Raw genomic sequence first — 19,625 nt, 5'->3', positions numbered from 1 at the left:
TGGAAACCTTGTCTCGAGGAGGGGAACAATGAGTGAGGCGGAGGAAAGTTGTTGACCAATGGGAAGAGTTGGTGAACCGGAAGGACTCTTCCACCATCCAATTAGTTTCCCGTTTTCTGAATGCGGAAGCTGGACAATGAGCAAAACTGGGGCCTCACACAGACTGAAAACTTGTTTTTGTCGCCAACATCTGTGAGTAAAACAATTTCTTTTCTTCCCCCCTTTCCATTTCTTTTCTCATTCTCACCTTCAATTGGTCACTTGTAGCAACTGAAGGGAAAGGAAGTGAATCCAGGGAGGGCGCAGACTCTGCAAAGCTTGGCCCAGGTCTCTTCTTTCTCTCAAAGACATTGACATCCTTTGCTCCCTCAGCTTCACACATTTATTTGTCTGGCTAAAAGGATGGTCTCTTTCCTAATATTCACAATAAAGGGCTAGTTTCTCCAGGTGATTGGTATTAATTTACTGTCCCCTTAAATGTCAGCAGACAGGCATATCTTATATGGTACACATCAGATATATTATTTATGGTTCTGCGATAAAGTGCAATCCAGTCATCTCTTCCCTTGGAGGGTTATTAGTCTCTGGATTTCTCTTCCACAGGGACCAGTGGGGTGTGGAGTCATTGAATATATTCACAGATGAGTTGGACAGATTTTTAATAAATTGTTTTGTTTTAAATCATTTTTAAACAATGAATGCAACAGAGTAACAGAAAAAATCGTGGCAAATGGGTACAGAGCGGAACAAGAGATATTGCCAACATACATCTAAGCAACACATTGCAGAATTAATTTGGAACAGGATATTTGAGGGAGCAGAGCCTCGAGATGAAATGCCAGATTAATTGAAGAACCAGTTTACAGGTTAAAGTCGTGAGTGGGGAAAGAGGGTAAGATTATATAACAATTCAGTTTGTAAACCCCAAAATATTACAAGCAGACTAACAGCATAATCAAATTAAAATGAATAACACAACACGGATAACATAGAACTATAGTGCAAAAGGCCATTCGCCCCTTCAAGTCTGCACTGAGTCGCAGAAAAAGCATTTCACTGAGGCCCATTCCCCATCCTATCCTCGTAACCCGTTGCATTGATCATGGTCAACCCACCTAACCTACACATCTTTGATACTAAGGGGCAAATTAGCGTGACCAATCCACTTTCACTGCTCATCTTTGGACAGTGGGAGGAAACCGGAGCACCCGGAGGAAACACACGAAGACACGAGGAGAATATGCAAACTCCACACAGACAGCCACCCAAGGCTGGGATTGAACCTGGGTCCCCGGCGCTGAGGTAGCAGCACTAATCACTGTGCCCTACTCCCGGCCTAAGTTGAATTGAATTCACTCATGGAAAGCCAGGAGGAGCAAGTCAGTCAAATGTAAGAGTCCCATCCTTTACCCAATGCATAAGACTCAGAATGAATCACGGACATTAAAAATTGCATGGAGATGCATTTCATAATCAGCCTATGCTGGTTTTGGATCGAGAGAGAACTGACTGGTCTGCTTCTGTATTGAGCCAGATGAATGTTGGCTCCATCCTAACCCAATCCCTTATGAACCTAAGACGAGAGGCCAATTGATGAAGCCTGATTTTCGGAAGACCATACCCTCCCTTATCTTGGTGATTGGAGCTGAACAAACATTTTGTTCCAGGTAGAGTTATAGATGTTTACAGCATGGAACCAGGCCCTTCGGCCCAGCTTGTCCATGCCGCCCAGTTTCTATCACTAAGCTAGTCCCACTTGCCAGCATTTGGCCCATATCCCTCTGTACCCACCCTGCCCATGTAACTATCTAACTGCTTTTTAAAGGACAAATTTGTACCTGCCTCTACACTGCCTCTGGCAGCCCATTCCAGAAGTTCACCACCCTCTGTGTGAAGAATTTTCCCCTTTGGTCTCTTTTGTATCTCCTCTCACCTTAAACCTATGCCCTCTAGTTCTAGACTCCTCTACCTCGGGGGAAAAAATGTTGGCTATCTTCCTTATCTATGCTCCTCATTATTTTATAGACCTCTATAAGATCACACCAAACCTCCTACACTCCAGGGAAAAAAGTCCCAGCCTCTCCTTATAACTCAGACCATCAAGTCCTCGCAGCATCCTGGTAAATTTCTTTGCACTCTTTCGTGTTTAACATTATTCTTTCTATAATAAGGTGACCAGAACTGAACACAGTATTCCATGTCCGGTCTTACCAATGTCTTGTCCAATTTCAATAAGACATCCCGACTCCGGTATTCAATATTCTAACCAATAAAACTGAGCATACTGAATACCTTCTTCACCACCCTGTCCACCTGCGACTCCACCTTCAAGGAGCTATGAACCTGTACTCCTAGATCTCTTTGTTCTGTAACTCTCCCCAACTCCCTACCATTAACTGAGTAGGTCCTGCCCTGATTTGATTAATTTCCCTAACAACTCTGGTTGACAGTAGTATAGACAGCATCTGCAGAGGGTACAACAGTCTGGGCAACACATTTTAATGAAGGGGATCCTCCCTCACCATGAAATCGGAAGAGCCGACCACCGGGCAAGGTCCCACCTAATAGTCACCATCAGCTGTGGAAAGTTGGCCCCATAAAGCCGTCATTGATCGGTTTGGGCTGGTTTAGCTCAGTGGGCTAGACAGCTGGTTTGACATAGACATAGACCAAACAGTGCAGAAGGAGGCCATTCAGCCCATTGAGTCTGCACCGACCCACTTAAGCCCTCACTTCCACCCTATCCCCGTAACTCAATAACCCCTCCTAACCTTTTTGGTCACGAAGGGCAATGTATCATGGCTAATCCACCTAACCGGCACGTCTTTGGACTGTGGGAGTAAATTGGAGCACCCGAGGAAACCCAAGCAGACACGGGGAGAACGTGCAGACTCAGCACAGACAATGTCCCAGCGGGGAATCGAACCTGGGACCCTGGCGCTGTGAAGCCACAGTGTTATCCACTTGTGCCACCATGCTGCCCCTAGGCTGCAGAACAAAGGTCCTTTGTCAAACAGGCCAAGTATTTGCTCGGCTTATTCCCAAACTCGTACAACTTCGATCTCACTAACTTTCAACTTTTCTCGGCTTGCTGAGTAAATAGGGAGTTCAAAGCCACTCTTGCTGCGTTAACCTCCTTCAGCAGTAGCTTACTCGGGCCCTCCATATGATTCTCTTCCACCATCGCCAAACAAGCCTCCAGAGGCTGCTGGTTCTCCAGCATCCTGCACCTTTTATTAGCAGTGTAAGAAATGATCAGCCCCCGAGCATAAACCGTAAATGTCTCCAACAAAATGGAGAAGGAAATACAAGGAGTCGAGTTAACCAAAATGAAGAACTCAAACTCGTCCCGAAAGTGCATAATAAATGAACTCAGGGAGGCTCCAAACCTCCACATTCTCGACCTGGGGGTGAGCCCTCGAGCAAAAACTCCAGGGGAAGGTCTGCGATTACGATGATCCCTGTGGTGCAAGTGGACACCAGGTGTAGGATCGTCCTCGGCACAAAAAAGGTTGTCGATTCTAGTCTGACATTGCTGGGGGCTAGAAAGAAGGTAAAATCTCTGCTCCTCGGGTACAAAGTTCTCTAACCATCCACATAGCCCACCTTCTCATGGTTATGATCCCGGACCAGACCCCAACAGTGGCTCGGATACTGGGCACAAACCCCAATATTTTATTTGTGTTTTGTCAGACTGTGAGGAAAGGATACCTCACTCCAGGAGTGATTTCACACAAAATGGGGCCATGCTATGTGAAAACAAACTTTATTATTGACACAATATTCAAATATATAACATCACACCAGAAAACAGCTGACAATTAGCCCTTAAACAATGCTAATCAATACAGTGAATACAGTAACCCTTAACTGCTACCTTTATTCCCACTCAAACAGCAAAAACACATCTCAGCTCTCAATCCACCGTTAAACACAGTTAGCCCTCAGCAATACCTGCTTTACACAGATGTTCTTTGAGAAAGAGAGATCTTGTGTCACCGCTTTAAAGACAAGATCTCAAACCTGTCAGAACCATGAAGAAACTTGGGAAGCTGTTTCAGCTTGTTTCAGCTCACCTTCTAACGACACTCTTCTGAACTGCTTGGAAAGAAACTGCTCATCTAGCGACAGACATATATTTTCAATTGAACTGAGATGCTTGACCTCTGCTCACATCTTGAACTAATTCTCAACTAAAAGACTGCTTTGCTGCAAAAAGCCTAAAACCGTGGCTCCTCCCAGTACTGATACCATCTTACCAAGCTGCAATCTAATTAACTCCACAGGGAATCCCCTTCATCCAAACAACATTCCATTAGCCCACACTTTTTATGATGCTTTAATTACACCTCTGGCTGCAAAACTTAGTTGTCCTTCAAAATAAATAAATTTAGAGTACCCAATTCTTTTTTTCCAATTAAGGGGCAATTTAGCGTGGCCAATTCACCGACCCTGCACATCGTTTTACATTGTGGGGGTGAGACCCACGCTGGCCTAGGGAGAATGTGCAGACTCCACATGGACAGTGACCCGGGGCTGGCATCAAACCCAGGTCCTCGGCACTGAGGGGCAGCAGTTCTAACCACTGCGCCACCGTGCTGCCCCGGCAATGAATTTAAAGACAATGTGGTGAAACTTTGGGATTCTCTACCCCAGAGGACTGTGGAGCCTCAGCATCAAGTATTTTTAGACCGAGAGTGATAGGTGTCTCGATATTGAAGATATCGAGGGATATGGGGGATAGTGTGGAAAAATGGTGCTGAGGTCAATCGGCCAATGATCCCATTGAATGGTCGAGTCGGCTTGATGGGCTGAATGGCCGACTGCAGCTCCTATTTGTTATGATCTGTGACCTGGACAGGAAGCAGTGAGCAGGGATCTGTCAATCAGCCTGAATCAGCACCTTCAGGAGAATTGGGAGGGTGAATATTAGAGACAGCAGAGTGAGAATGGAGGGAGAGTGTGTGGGATGGAGATTTACAGCTTTTGGGGAACGAGAGAGAAAAGAATGTTCCAGAGAAATTAAAATAATCTGTTCTGAATTTCTGTCCTGTACTGACTCTGATGTCTTTTGTAAACTCCTTTTACAGGATGTTAAAAGGAGAGGATTTACAGACAGAAATCTCAAACATCACGTCTGGATCTGACAGAGTCACTCGGTTCATCGATCATTAAAACTAGGAGAAATGTTTGCCAGACCTGTTGACTTCAACAAAGTTTAACCATCAGTGTGACTGGAAAAGCCCCGAGACACACACGCCCGAGTGAGAGTGTTCCAGAGCACTGACTGTGGAAAGAGCTTTAACCAGTTACATAATCTGAAAAACCATTGCACCATTCACAGCGGGGCGAGACCGTACACGTGTTCTGTGTGTGGACGAGGCTTCAACTGATTGTCCAACCTGGAGAGACACGAGGAGACCCAAAACATGGAGAAACCGTGGAAATGTGGGGACTGTGGGAAGGGATACAGAGTCCCATCTGTGCTGGAAATTCACCGACGCAGTCACACTGGGGAAAGACCATTCATCTGCTCTCCGTGTGGGAAGGGGTTTAGTCAATTATCCCACCTGAAGTCACACCAACGAATTCACACTCGGGAGAGGCCGTTCACCTGCTCTCAGTGTGAGAAGGGATTCACTACGTTATTCAGCCTGAAGTCGCACCAGCAAGTTCACACTGGGGAGAGGCCGTTCACCTGCTCTCAGTGTGAGAAGGGATTCACTACGTTATTCAGCCTGAAGTCACACCAGCGAATTCACACTGGGGAGAGACCATTCACTTGCTCTCATTATGGGAAGGGATTTACTGACTCAAGCAGCCTGCAGAGACACCAGCGAGTTCACACTGGGGAGAGACCATTCACTTGCTCTCATTGTGGGAAGGGATTCACTGACTCAAGCAGCCTGCAGAGACACCAGCGAGTTCACACTGGGGAGAGACCATTCACCTGCTCTCAGTGTGGGAACGGATTCACTCAGTCAAGCAGCCTGCAGAAACATCAGCGAGTTCACACTGGGGAGAAGCCGTTCACCTGCTCTCAGTGTGGGAAGGGATTCTATGTTTCCTCGTCCCTGCTGAGACACCAACAAGTTCACAATTGATTAGTGATGGATTCTGCTGTTATTGTTTCTGCTTCAATTACATCCAGGACTGCATTTCGTTCTCTCTTCTCTTTCTCTCTCTCAGGGATTCTGAGACAGGAAAAGTGATGCAACCTGTGGCTAACAAGAAAAGTTAAAGATTCCATTAGATCAAAGGAAGAGGCTCATAAAGTGGCCAAAATAGTAGTGAGTCTGAGGATTGGGAACTTGTTTTAGAATTCATCAAAGAAGGACCAAGGAACTGATGAAGAGAAAATAGAATGAGAGCAAACTGGCGAGAAACATAAAAACCGACAGGAAAAGCTCCTATAGGAATGTGAAAAGGAAAAGATTAGCAAAGACCAATGTGGGTCCATTCCAGGCAGACAGGAGAGTTTATAATGGGGAATAAGGAAATGGCAGAGAAACTAAACAATGTGTGCCTGTCTTCACAGAGGAAGATACGGAAATTGTCCTAAAAACACTGGAGAACAAGGGACTAGTGTGCAGGAGGAACTGAAAGAGATTGGCACCACAGGGAACACAGTCCATTCCAATGAGAAACGTGGCAGATTTGCCGGATTCACGATTGACACTCAGGAGGCTGACAAGCTGCAGCTGCACAAACACACTTCACTCCCCACCATCATCCCAGCCAACAAGATGGCAGTGAGGAGAGTGGCACTCCGCTTTACGACACCGAGCTTGAGACCCTGCTGGACGCCATGGAGGAGAGGCGGGCAACCCAGTACCGCGGCCCGGGAAGGAGGCTGCCAGCTGCCACCATTCATCGTGCCTGGGTGCAGGTGGCAAAGGCAGTAACCTCCGTGAGCAACACCGTCCAGACAGGCCAACAGTGCTGTAAAAAACTGTACAACCTCCTCGGGGTGAGTGGCAGCACTGTGCCTCTGGCACCAAACCCGTCCCATGCTGTTCCTTGGCTCCACCCAAACAGATTTCACATTTTGTATTCCTGATCTGAGATCCTCCCTTATTAATGTACTGATGCCGTCCCTTATTATCAGTGCAACACCACCCCCTTTTCCTTTTTGCCTGCATCATCAGCAAACTTAAATGACCATATCTTCAGTCCCATCATCCAAGTCATTGATATAAATTGTAAAAGATTGACTCCCCAGCACTGATCCCTGTGACACACCACTCGTTACATCTTGCCAACCAAATAATGACCTATTTATGGTTAGTCTCAGTTTTCTGGTAGCTCGCCAATCTTTCACTGTGAAAGACTGTTCTGGAGTTAAAGGCTGCCAGATTGGGAAAAGAAAAGAACTGAACCCTCAGGAATCACTTTGGACTGATACTTTTAAGGTGTAGGTTTCCTACAAAAATAATATTTAGTTAATGTTGCTTCTAGTTTGTTTGTTGCAGTAAAGTTATAAAACCTTATGTCCTGTCATGTGGTCCTTTAATTTGTTGACTGGGGATTTGATTTTTGTTTTGAAGTTACTGATCTTTACAGAGATCCCAATCCACAAGTTTTGTCTCCCATTTGAGCCTCGGGCACCTTTCTGTCTCGTTATTGATCGTGTCAATGACAGCCAGGCAACTGAGCTGAGGGCTGAATTTAGCTGAGAAGAACAGGGCCTGTGCCCCAGTTGGGAATCTGCCATGGGTGTCACACTAATAGAGGACTGACTGGGAAATCAAGGGATGGGGATGATCAGGGCTGATGGTGTCTTGAACCCAGGGTTCAGTGCATGTGTCCAAAGTGGGGAGTCACAGGAACAGGCTACAGAGGAACCAAAGAGAAACATTTGGGTCCTGAATATTGTAAACATCCTTTCATGGTTACTCTTTACTCTGGTTGTCTTTGATCCACAAGTAATGTTCCGATATTATTTAAAACCGTGTTCTATTTCACTAATAAACTTGGTTCATTGAAAATATTTGATTTTTGGTGGTATTTTTCTGCTTAACTTCATTCACTTTGGGGAAAGTGGGTGAAAGAGGTTGACAGGCTCTTTAACTGAAAGTGAGTCTCTCTTAAGCTAATTGCAAAGGAGCCAGAGGGTGAGAGGAGATTTTATTTTTCTTTTGACACAATGTTTGAAAATGTGGTTCAGAGAGTCAATCGGGATTGACTAATTTATAGAGTCTTTTTCAGGAAGTAACAAGGGATGTCAATAAAGGGGAACCTGTTTATCTAGGTTTCCAGAAAATATTCCCCAGGATGTCACATCAAAGGTTATTACACATATTAAGAGCTAAGGATGGGGGGGGGGGCAACATATCAGCATGGTTAGAAGGTTGGTTAGCTAACAGGAAGCAGAGAGTAGGTATAAATGGGTTACGTTTGGGTTGGTAAGATGCAACAAGTGGAATGTCACAAGGATCAGTGCTGGGCCCTCAACGATTTTACAATCTATATGAATGAGTTGGATGATGGGATTGAATGTATGGGGGCTAAATTTGATGATGGCACAAAGTTTGGTTGGAAAGTAATTTGTGAAGTGAACTTAAGGAGTCTGCAAAAGACAACAAATAGGTTAAGTGAGTGGGAACAAATTGACAGACGGAGCATAACGTGGGAAAATGTGAATGTGTCCACTTTGGCAGAAAGGGTTAAATAAAACAGAACATTATTTAAATAGGGAGAGATTGCTGAAGCATGAGGGACAGAGATTTCTGGGTGTCCTGGTACAGGAACCACAATAAATTAGTTTGCAGGTACAGCAAGGGATTTGGAAGGCAAATGGAATATTGTCATTTGTTGCAAAGGGACTGGGATATAAATGTAGCTATGATTTGCTACAGTTGTACAGGGCTTTGGTTAGAGCACTGTGTACAGTTTGGGTCTCCTTATTTCAGAAATGAGATTAATGCATTGTAAGCAGTTCAGAGAAGGTTGACTCCCTCGGTTCCTGGAATGAGGGGGTTATCCTCACCGGTATCCCAAAATCATGTCACATATTCTTAACTCTCAGATGCTCTGATGAAAAGATCAAAGAGAGTGTGTCTTTCTTATCTGCCCTGTTTTGGTGCTGATATTTCTTGTAGTATCTGGGCTTTCAAATGTGGATTTCTTTAAAATTAAGTTCATGGGCCAGGGTGTAAATATATCTGGGTGGCACGGTGGTCAGCACTGCTACCTTAAGACGCCGAGGACCCGGGTTCGATCCCGACCCCAGGTCACTGTCTGTGAGGAGTTTGCACATTCTCCCCGTGTCTGCGTCGGTCTCACCCCCACAACCCAAAGGATGTGCTGGGCAGGTGGATTGGCCATGCTAAATTACCCCTTTATTGGGAAAAAATAATTGGGTCCTCTATTTTTTTTTAAAAAGCATGTCAATATTTCCAAGAGAAAGTGATCAACTTATTCATCCCGTCTACACATTCCAGACTTTCACTAGAACGTAGGAGGATACCAGATTGATATATTCCATTCACCCACACCCAAGGTAAATATTCCAATCATTTATTGTCCAGGACAATATTCCCAGTATCTTTCATACAGAAATTAAACATTCCCGTCTGATCCCAGGTATTAACCTATTCTGTTTGTTTGTTCATGTCAGGCTGGGATTGTTCACCTTGGAGCAAAGGAGGTTGAGGGGAGATTTGAGAGAGGTGGACAAGAATATGACAGGTTTATTTGATTTGATTTATTGTCACATGTATTGGTATACAGTAAAAAGTATTGTTTCTTGCATGCTTTACAGACAATCCATACCGTACACAGGGAAGGAAGGAGAGACTGCAGAATATAATGTTACAGCTATAGCTAGGGTGTAGAGAAAAGATCAACTTAATACGAGGAAGGTCCATTCAAAAGACTGATGGCAGTCGGCAAAAAGCTGTTCCTGAGTTGGTTGGTACGTGACCTCAAACTTTTGTATCTTTTTCCTAACGGAAGAAGGTGGAAGAGAGTATGTCTGGAGTGAGTGGGGTTCCTAATTATGCTGGCTGCCTTTCCGAGGCAGTGGGAATAGTAGACAGAGTCAATGGATGGGAGGCTGGTTTGCGTGACGGATTGGGCTGCATTCATGACCTTTTGTAGTTTCCTGCGGTCTTGGGCAGAGCAGGTTCATTACCAAGCAGTGATACAACCAGAAAGAATGCTTTCTATGGTGCATCTGTAGAGGTTGGTGAGAGAGGTTGGTGACATGCCAAATTTCCTTAGTCTTCTGAGAAAGTAGAGTTGTTGGTGGGCTTTCTTAACTTCGTGTCGGCATGGGGGGGACCAGGACAGGTTGTTGGTTTTCTGGACACCTAAAAACTTGAAGCTCTCGACCCTTTCTACTTCATTCCCATTGATGTAGACAGGGGCATGTTCTCCACTACGCTTCCTGAAGTCAATGACAATCTCCTTTGTTTTGTTCACATTGAGGGAGAGATTATTGTCGTCGCACCAGTTCACCAGATTCTCTGTACCATTCCTGTACTCTGTCTCGTCATTGTTTGAGATCCGACCCACTGTGGCGATCTCATCAGCAAATTTGAAAATCGAGTTGGAGGGGCGGGGAATATTTTGATGTGGCGAATGGTAATGACCTGGAACTCACTGCCTGTGAGGGGAAGGTGTTGTGTGGAAATGAAGACAATGGAAGATTTCAAACGGGAATTGGATCGGCATTTGAGGGAACTAAACTGCAGGGCTGCAGGGATAGAACGGGGCACTGGGAACATATCAGTCATGACAGAGTCAATGGATGGGAGGCAGGTTTGTGTGATGGACTGGGTTGTATTCACGACTCTCTGTAGTTTCTTACGGTCTTGGGCCGAGCAGTTGCCATACCAAGCTGTGCTGCAGCCAGATAGGATACTTTTTATGGTGCACCTGTAATAATTAGTAAGAGTCAATGTAGACATGCTGAATTTCCTGAGTTTCCTGAGGAAGTATAGGCGCTGTTGTGCTTTCTTGGTCGTAGTGTTGATGTTGGTGGACCAGGACAGATTGTTGGTGATTTGCACACCTAGCAATTTGAAGTTGGCAACCATCTCCCCCTCGGCACCATTGAGGCAAACAGGGGTGTGTACGATATTTTGCTTCCTGAAGGAAATGACTAGCTCTTTAGTTTTGCTGACATTGCTGGGGAGATTGTTGTTGTTACACCATGCTCTATCTCCCTCCCGTACTCTGACTCATTGTTGTTTGAGATCCGACCCACTGCAGCCGTGTCATCGACAAACATGGAGGTGGAGTCAAATTTTGCCACACAGTGGTGTGTGTACAGCGAGTATAGTAGGGAGCTAAGTATGCAGCCTTGTGGAGCCCTACTATTGACGACTATCGCAAAGGAGGAGGCATTGTTGTTTATCCTTACTGATTCCTGTCAGGGGCTGGTTTAGCACACTGGGCTAAATAGCTGGCTTTTAAAGCAGACAAAGGCAGGCCAGCAGCACTGTTCAATTCCCGTACCAGCCTCCCCGAACAGGTGCCGGAATGTGGCGACTAGGGGCTTTTCACAGTAACTTCATTTGAAGCCTACTTGTGACAATAAGCGATTTTCACTTTCATTTCAGGAAGTTGATGATCCAGTTGCAGGGGGAGGAGCCAAGATCTAGGTTTTGGAGTTTTGATATGAGCTTGGCTGGGATTATGGAGTTGACGGCAGAGCAGTAGTTAATGACTAGAAGTCTGACATAGAGGTCCTTGTTGTCGAGATGCTCCAGGAATGAGTGTAGGGCCAGGGAGATGGCAGTGGCGTCTGCGGTGGACCGGTTGCGGTGGTATGCGAATTGCAGTGGATCAAGGCACTCTGGGGGTCTGGAGTTGATGTGTCTCATGGCCAACCTCTCGAAGCACATCATAATGATCGATGTCAAGGCCACCGGATGGTAGTCGTTGCCTGGTTCTCCTTTGGCACCGGTATGGATGGTGGTCTTCTTGAAGCAGGTGGGAATCTCGGAACGGAGTAGGGAGAGGTTGAGGATGTCCGGAAACACATCCGCCAGTCTGCACAGTATCTGGGTTCATGACCAGGGATCCCGTCAGGACCCACCGCTTACCGAGGGTTCACTTTCAAGAAGGCCGATCTGACTTCGCAGGCTGTGATGGTGAGTGTGGGTGTGTCCAAGGTTGCTGGAGCAGTTGACAAAGGTTTGTTGGTTTCCTGTTGAAGTGAACATAGAATGCATTGAATTTGTCGGGGAGGGGTGCCCTGTTGCCGAAGATTCTACTTGGCTTTACAGCTCATTATGTTGTTTAAGCCTTGTCACAACCGACGCGAGTCCATGTCATTAGTCTGTGATTCTAGCTTAGTCTGGTATTGTTTCTTGACGCCCTGTTGGCTTTGTGGAGGTCGTACCTAGATTTCTTGTATAGGTCAGGGTCGCCTGCCTTAAATGCCTTCAGTACGAAGTGAATCTCCCGATTAAACCATGGTTTCTGGTTGGGCAATATACGTACTACCTTCTTTGACACACAATCTTCTACACACTTACTGATGAAGTTTGTGATGGTGCTGGCATACCCGTTTAGGTTGACTGCTGAGTTCTTGAATATGGACCAGTCCACTGACTCGAAGTAGTCACGTAGGAGCTCTTCCATTTCCTCGGACCAGCACTGCATGACTTTCTTAACCGGATTCTCCTGCTTAAGTTTCTGCTTGTATGCCGGGAGAAGGAGCACCGTCTTGTGGTCCGATTTTTCGAAGTGCGGTTGGGGGATGGATCGAGAGATGCCCTTGATGTTTGTGTAGCAGTGGTCAAGGATGTTGGGGCCCCTGTTGGGACAGGAGATGTGTTGGTGGAATTTTGGCAGTACACTCTTGAGGTTGGCCTGGTTAAAGTCCCCGGCCACAATGAACAAGGCCTCCAGGTATTCTGCTTCATTGGTAGGTGTGACCTCGCACGTGTTTCATCAGGTTGGATGACGTTCTAAACCTCTTTGCGCAGTGAGAGCAGCTGAACGGTCTCTCCTCAGTGTGAAGGCGCTGGTGGATCATCAGTACCGGACAGCTTTTAAACCCACTCCCACAGTCAGAGCATTTAAAGGGTCTCTCATTGGTGTGAATGACATTGTGGCTCAGCAGGCTGGATAACTGAGCAAATCCCTTATCACACACCGAGCAGATGAATGGCCTCTCCCCAGTGTGAACTCGCCGGTGTGTCTGCAGGTTGGATAACTGAGCAAATCCCTTATCACACACAGAGCAGGTGAACGGCCTCTCCCCGGTGTGAGCGCTCTGGTGTCTCTGCAGGGTGGATAACTGAGTGAATCCCTCATCACACACACTGCAGATGAATGGCCTCTCCCCAGTGTGGACTGTCTGGTGTCTCTGCAGGTTGGGTAACTGAGTGAATCCCTTCCCACAGTCAGAGCAGGTGAAAGGCCTCTCCCCAGTGTGAACTCGCTGGTGCACCTTCAAGGTGGATAACTGAGTAAATCCCTTCCCACACACAGTGCAGGTGAACGGCCTCTCCCCGGTGTGGACTGTCTGGTGTCTCTGCAGGTTGGATAACCGAGTGAATTCCTTCCCACAGTCAGAGCAGGTGAATGGCTTCTCTCCAGTGTGACTGTGTTGATGCCTTTCCGGCCCGAATGGAGCTGTGAATCCCTTCCCATAATCCTCACATTTCCATGGTTTCTCCATGGTCCAGGTGATCTTGCGTCTCACCACGTTGGACGATCAGTTGAAGCCTCGTCCACGCACAGAACACGTATACAGTCTCTTCCTGATGTGAATGGTGTAGTATTTTTTCAGGCTGTATCACTGGTTGAAGCTCTTTCCACAGTCAGTGCTCTGTAACAGTCTCACACGGGTGTGTGTGTGTGTGTCTCAGTGCTTTTCCAGACACACTGATGTTTAAAATCTCTTGATCAGACAGAATAGACAAACGTTTTGCCTTCTAGATTCCAAGGTCGATGATATTCGGTTCCCAAGAATTGAGTGACTCAGTCAGTTCTTGACGTGATATTTAGTTTGAGATATCGGCCTCAAACTCTTCGCGTTCGAACTTCCTGCAAAAATATTTTACAAAAATCATCATTGTCAGTACAGGTCAGAAACTCAGAACAGACAATTCTAGTTTCTATCGAACATTTTTTCTTCTCTCTTTCCCTCAAATGCTCTAAATCTCCATTCCACACACTCTCTCTCCATTCTCACCCTGCTGTATCTAATATTCACCCTCCCAATTCTCCTGAAGGCACTGAATCAGGCTGATTGACAGATCCAAGCTTTCTGTCCTGGACACCGAGGCTGCCAGACAGATATATGTCTCTGTTACTGGACGATAAATGTGTGTAATATACAGACTGGATTCACTTCCTTCCCCTCCCAATTCTTATGAAGGTGCTGATTGATGCTGATCAACAAATCTAAACTCATTACAACCTGTACAAGAGTAGAGACTCTCCATCTAAGTATATTTACGGATTAGAGATGGGGAGAATCTGAGGAAGAATTTTATTTAATCATGGAGTGGTCATGACCGGAAAATCACTGCCCACAAGTGTTGTGGAAGTTGAGATGATCAATAGTTCAAAATAGAATATGAAGAAAATAAGCTTTCAGATGAACAGGGATATCGAGGGGGAATGGGACTGACTGGATTGCTGTGCAGAGAGTCAGCACTGACTTGAGTTTCCAAAAGGATTTTGTCAGTGCTGCAATAACTGTATGACTGGAAATAGATAATGTAGCTACAGTACTATATTACAGAACTAGAAATAATAATACATGTATTTTATTACTGTACCATCAATAATATATCTAATACATTCCATATAACACTAGATATATATCTGTCCGATATAACATTTTTAAAAATTATTTTACGGGGTGTGGACATCGATGATGAGGCCAGCATTTATTGCCCATCCCTAGTTGCCCTTCAGAAGGTGGTGATGAGTTGCCTTCTTGAACCGCTGCAGTCCTTGAATTGTAGGTACTGAGGTTCCCAGGTATCTGCTGCTCTTGGCCTTCTCGATAGTAGTGGTTGTGGGTTTGGAAGGTGCTGTCTGAGGAACCTTGGTGAGTTACTGCAGTGCACATTGTAGATGGTATACACGGCTGTCACTGTTCGTCGGTGGTGGCGTGTTTGAATATTCGTGGAATGGGGAGCAGTCAAGCAGGCTGCTTTGTTCTGGATGGTGTAGAGCAGCATCTTGAGTGTTATTGGAGTTACACTCAACCAGGCAAGTGGTGATTATCCTATTACACGCCTGACTTGTGCCTTGTATATAGTGGACAGGCTTTGGGGGTCAGGAGGTGCATTACTCGCTGTAGTCTTTGGCCTGCCCTGGTGGCCAACACATTAATATGGCTAGTCCAGTTCAGTTTCTGATCAATGATAACCCTCAGGATGTTGGTTGTGGAGGATTCAGCGATACTAATGCCACTGAATGTCAAGGGGCGGTGATTAGATCCTCCTTTGTAGGAGATGGTCATTGCCTGACACTCGTGTAGCATAAATGTAACTTCCACTTATCAGCCCACATCAGGATACTGTCCAGGTCATGCTGCATTTGGACATGGACTGCTTCATTATCTGAGGAGTCACGAATGGTGGTAAACATTGTGCAGTCATCCACAAACATCCCCACTTCTCACCTTATCATGAAAGGGAGGTCATTGATGAAGCAGCGAAAGATGGCTGGGCCAAGGAGTGCGCCCTGAGGAACTCCTGGAGCTGAGATGATTGACCTCCAACCACCACAACCATCTTCCCTTGTGCCAGGTATGACTCCAAACAGCGGAGAATTTTCCCCGATTATCATTGACTCCAGTTTAGCTGGGGCTCCTTGATGCCATACTCGGTCAAATGCTGGTTCAGCACACTGGGCTAAATCGCTGGCTTTTAAAGCAGACCAAGCAGGCCAGCAGCACGATTCAATTCCCATACCAGCCTCCCCGAACAGGCGCTGGAATGTGGCGACTAGGGGCTTTTCACAGTAACTTCATTGAAGCCTACTTGTGACAAGCGATTTTCATTTCATACTGCCTTGATACCAAGGGCAGTCACTCTCACCTCTTTTGACCATGTTTGAACCAAGGCTGTAATGAGGTCAGGAGCTGAGTGACCCTGCGGAACCCAAACTGAGCGTCTGTGAGCAGGTTTTGCTGAGTAAGTACCACTTGATAGCGCTGTTAATGACTCCTTTCATCACTTTGCTGATGGTGGAGTGTATTCCGACAGGGAAGTAATTGATTGGGTTTGATTTGTCCTGTTTACTGTTCCCTTTCATGTCAGCCATCTCCTGGGGAAACTAGCCCTTTAAATGTGAACATTAGGAAAGAGATCATCATTTTAGCCAGACAAATAAATGTGTCAAGCTGAGGGAGCAAAGGATGTCAATGTCTTTAAGAGAGAGAGAGAGACCTGGGCCAAGCTTTGCAGAGTCTGCACCCTCCCTGGATTCACTTCCTTTCCCGTTAGTTGCTGCAAGTCACCAGTTGAAGGTCAGAATGAGACAAGAAATGGAAAGAGGGAGAAAAGAAAGTGTTATCTTCACAGATGTTGGAGACAAGAGTCTGTGTGCAGCTCAAGCTCATTCAGCGTTGGGGGAACAACAGCTTTGCTCGGCAGAAAACACCATGTCCAGCTTCCGCATTGAGACAATGGGGGAGCTGTGATTGGTGGAGGAGCAGAATCCTTCCGGTCCTCCAATCTTCCTATTGGTCAACACCTCAGCAGGAAGGTCAGCAGAAGTGAGCTCCCCTACACATGCGCAGTTTCCCCTTCCCTTAGAAATGCGCAGACCCGGGTGAGGGGCTGTGGAAACCATCGACGGTCGGAACTGTCAGCCGTTTGCCTGGGAACCTTGTCTCGAGGATATGTGGGGGATGGGGAACAATGGATGGGGCGGGGCTCCCGCGTCTGCGCGCTGGCAAGTGACGTCACCCCAGAGCGGACTCATTCCTATTGGTTGATTTAGAGGCCGAGTTCCTTTGCGATGTCACAATGTGGAGGTTGGACAATAAGTTTCAGACTAAAACATTCTCCTCTGGGCAACATCTGGGAGGAAATCAATGTCTCCCCCTTTCATAAATTCATAAGATATAGGAGCAGAATGAGGCCATTTGGCCCATCGAGTATAACCCTTCAACCCCGATTAAAAATCTGTCGAACTCCTCCCTAAAATTACTGTCCCAGCTCCACCGCACTCTGGGGTAGTGAATTGCACAGATTCACAGCCCTTTGGGAGAAGAAGCTTCTCCTCAACTCTTTGGAATTTGCTACCACTTTTTAAAAATAATATTTATTGTCACAAGTAGGCTTACATTAACACTGCAATGAAGTTACTCTGAAAAGCCCAACTCGCCACATTTTGGCGCCTGTTGGGCACACGGAGAATTCAGAAAGTCCAAATTATCTAACAGCATGTCCTTCGGGGCTTGTGGGAGGAAACTGAAGCACCCGGTGGAATCATAGAATTTACAGTGCAGAAGGAGGGCATTCAGCCCATCGAGTCTGCACCAGCCCCTGGAAAGAGCACCCCACCCTAGCCCATGCCTCCACCCCATCCCTGTAACCCAGTAAACCCACCTAACCTTTTTGGACACTAAGGGCAATTTATCATGGCCAATCTACCTTTTACATGCCCAATCCACGTAACCTGCACATCTTTGGACTGTGGGAGGAAACCAGGCCACCCGTACAAAGCCTACGAAGACACAGGGAGAACATACAGACTCCACACAGCCAGTGACCCAAGCCGGAATCGAACCTGGGACCCTGGAGCTGTGAAGCAACTGTGATCACCACTGTGCTACCATGCTGCCCATCTTATCCTAAGACTATTACCTCTCGTTCTAAAATGCCTGAAAGACGTGCTGTTAGGTGAATTGAACATTCTAAATTCTCCTTCAGTGTACCCTAACAGGCGCCAGAATGTGGCGACATGGGGAGTTTCACAGTAACTTCATTGCTGTGTGGTTTTTTAAAATTTAAAGTACCCAATTCATTTTTTCCAATTCAGGGGCAATTTAGCGTGGCCAATCCACCTAGGCTGCACATCTTTGGGTTGAGGGGGCGAACCCACTCAAACCGGGGAGACTGCAAACTCCGCACGGACAGTGACCCAGATCCGGGATCGAACCTGGTACCTCGGCGCCATGAGGCGGCAGTGCTAACCACTGTACCACCGTGCTGCCTCATTGTGGTGTTAATGTAAGCCTACTTGTGACAAAAATGCAGATTATTATTATTATTAAGTGGGAGTAGCCTCTCCAAGGCAGCCTTCAGGACGCACGTATATGCAGAATCGCCAAGCAGGAACTTTTAGCCAAGTTCCACACACGAGTACGGCCTTGACCGGGACCTTGGATTCATGTCACATTACATTCACCCCCCCCCCGCCCCACCATCTGGCCTGGGCTTGCAAAATTCTACCAACTGTCCTGGATTGAGACAATTCGCACCTCTTTAACCTGTGATTATCCCTCTCTCCAGTCACTCCGTCTGGACCTGTAAATACTTAATTACCTGCAAAGACTCGCATTCAAAAGTATCGTCTTGTATCATTGACTTTGTCTATGTATGTTTCTGGAACCCACCTCTTCATTCACCTGAGGAAGGAGCTGTCCGAAAGCTAGTGATTCGAAACAAACCTGTTGGACTTTAACCTGGTGCTGTAAGACTTCTTACTGTGCTCACTCCAGTCCAATGCGGGCATTACCCCATTAAAGTAAAGGGGCAAAGTGGCAGCATGGTGGCACAGTGGTTAGTGCTGCTGCCTGATGGCGCCGAGGTCCCAGGTTTGATCCCGGCTCTGGGTCACTGTCCGTATGGAGTTTGCACATTCTCCCCGTGTTTGCGTGGGTTTCACCCCCACAACCCAAAGATGTGCAGGGTAGGTAAACTGGTATTGCTAAATTGCCCCTTAATTGGAAAAAATAAATTGGGTACTCTAAAATTTCAAAAAAAGTAAAAGGGCAAAGTCTATTTATAGTTTAAGAGATACATTCCTAATAAAAACAGTGTTTAGGCACTGTTGCTTCTAGTTTTTTGCAGTAAAAGTTATAAAATCTGAAGTTTTTGCCTTATGACTCTTTAATTTGTTCACTGGGTTTAGAATTTATCATTTAAAGTTACTGATCTGTTCAGAAATCTTACACAGTTGATTTAGAGCTACAAGTTTCAACTTCCCATTGAGCCTCAGGCAACTTCTGTCTCTCCATTGCTCATGTCAATGACAGCCCAGCAACAGAGCTGAGGGCTGGAGATGCTGTCACTCCTTGTAGGAGCTGGAATCAGTAGAAAGAAGAACCATAGTTTCTGGTTGAGCTATTTGTTCGCTGTCTGACCATATATAAATAGCTAAGCAGGTAATATGCTGTGATGAGGGTTTAGAAACAGACCCTGGGTAGACGAGTTCACTGAAGCTGTGGGCTTGTCAGCTGTACAGTGAAACCAGGCATCCAACAGCCACAGAGACCTCTAATATTGGACACTGGGTTTAACCCTGTTCTGTAAAAAACAGACCTATCTGATACTGGGGGTGATATGGTTAATCTGACCCTTAATTCATTTAATTCCAAAAGTGAATAACATTGATTCAAGTATAGTGATTACTCTGTAATCTGTCAACAAAGTGGTGTCAGTTCATGCAGATCTCTGTCTGAACTCAATTTA

The 19,625-nt window shown here is 46.1% G+C and overlaps 3 long non-coding RNA genes across 3 annotated transcripts in view; 1 reads left to right on the top strand and 2 right to left on the bottom strand.

Moving 5' to 3' along the window:
- Positions 1–19,625, bottom strand: part of LOC140422408 (uncharacterized) — a 176,229-nt gene that overhangs the window by 32,589 nt on the left and 124,015 nt on the right. The window lies entirely within an intron of this gene.
- LOC140422405 (uncharacterized) lies at positions 44–7,490 on the top strand. Its single transcript, XR_011947432.1, has 2 exons — positions 44–192; positions 5,091–7,490. It is a non-coding gene; the product is annotated as an uncharacterized lncRNA (long non-coding RNA).
- On the bottom strand, positions 9,692–16,815 carry LOC140420738 (uncharacterized). The gene is made up of 2 exons (XR_011946540.1): positions 16,504–16,815; positions 9,692–14,007 (listed from the first exon to the last, which is right to left on the bottom strand). It is a non-coding gene; the product is annotated as an uncharacterized lncRNA (long non-coding RNA).

Source organism: Scyliorhinus torazame, chromosome 5 (genome assembly GCF_047496885.1).
Source record: "Scyliorhinus torazame isolate Kashiwa2021f chromosome 5, sScyTor2.1, whole genome shotgun sequence".
Lineage (NCBI taxonomy): Eukaryota > Metazoa > Chordata > Chondrichthyes > Carcharhiniformes > Scyliorhinidae > Scyliorhinus > Scyliorhinus torazame.
This window is presented reverse-complemented; position numbering and strand designations above follow the sequence as displayed.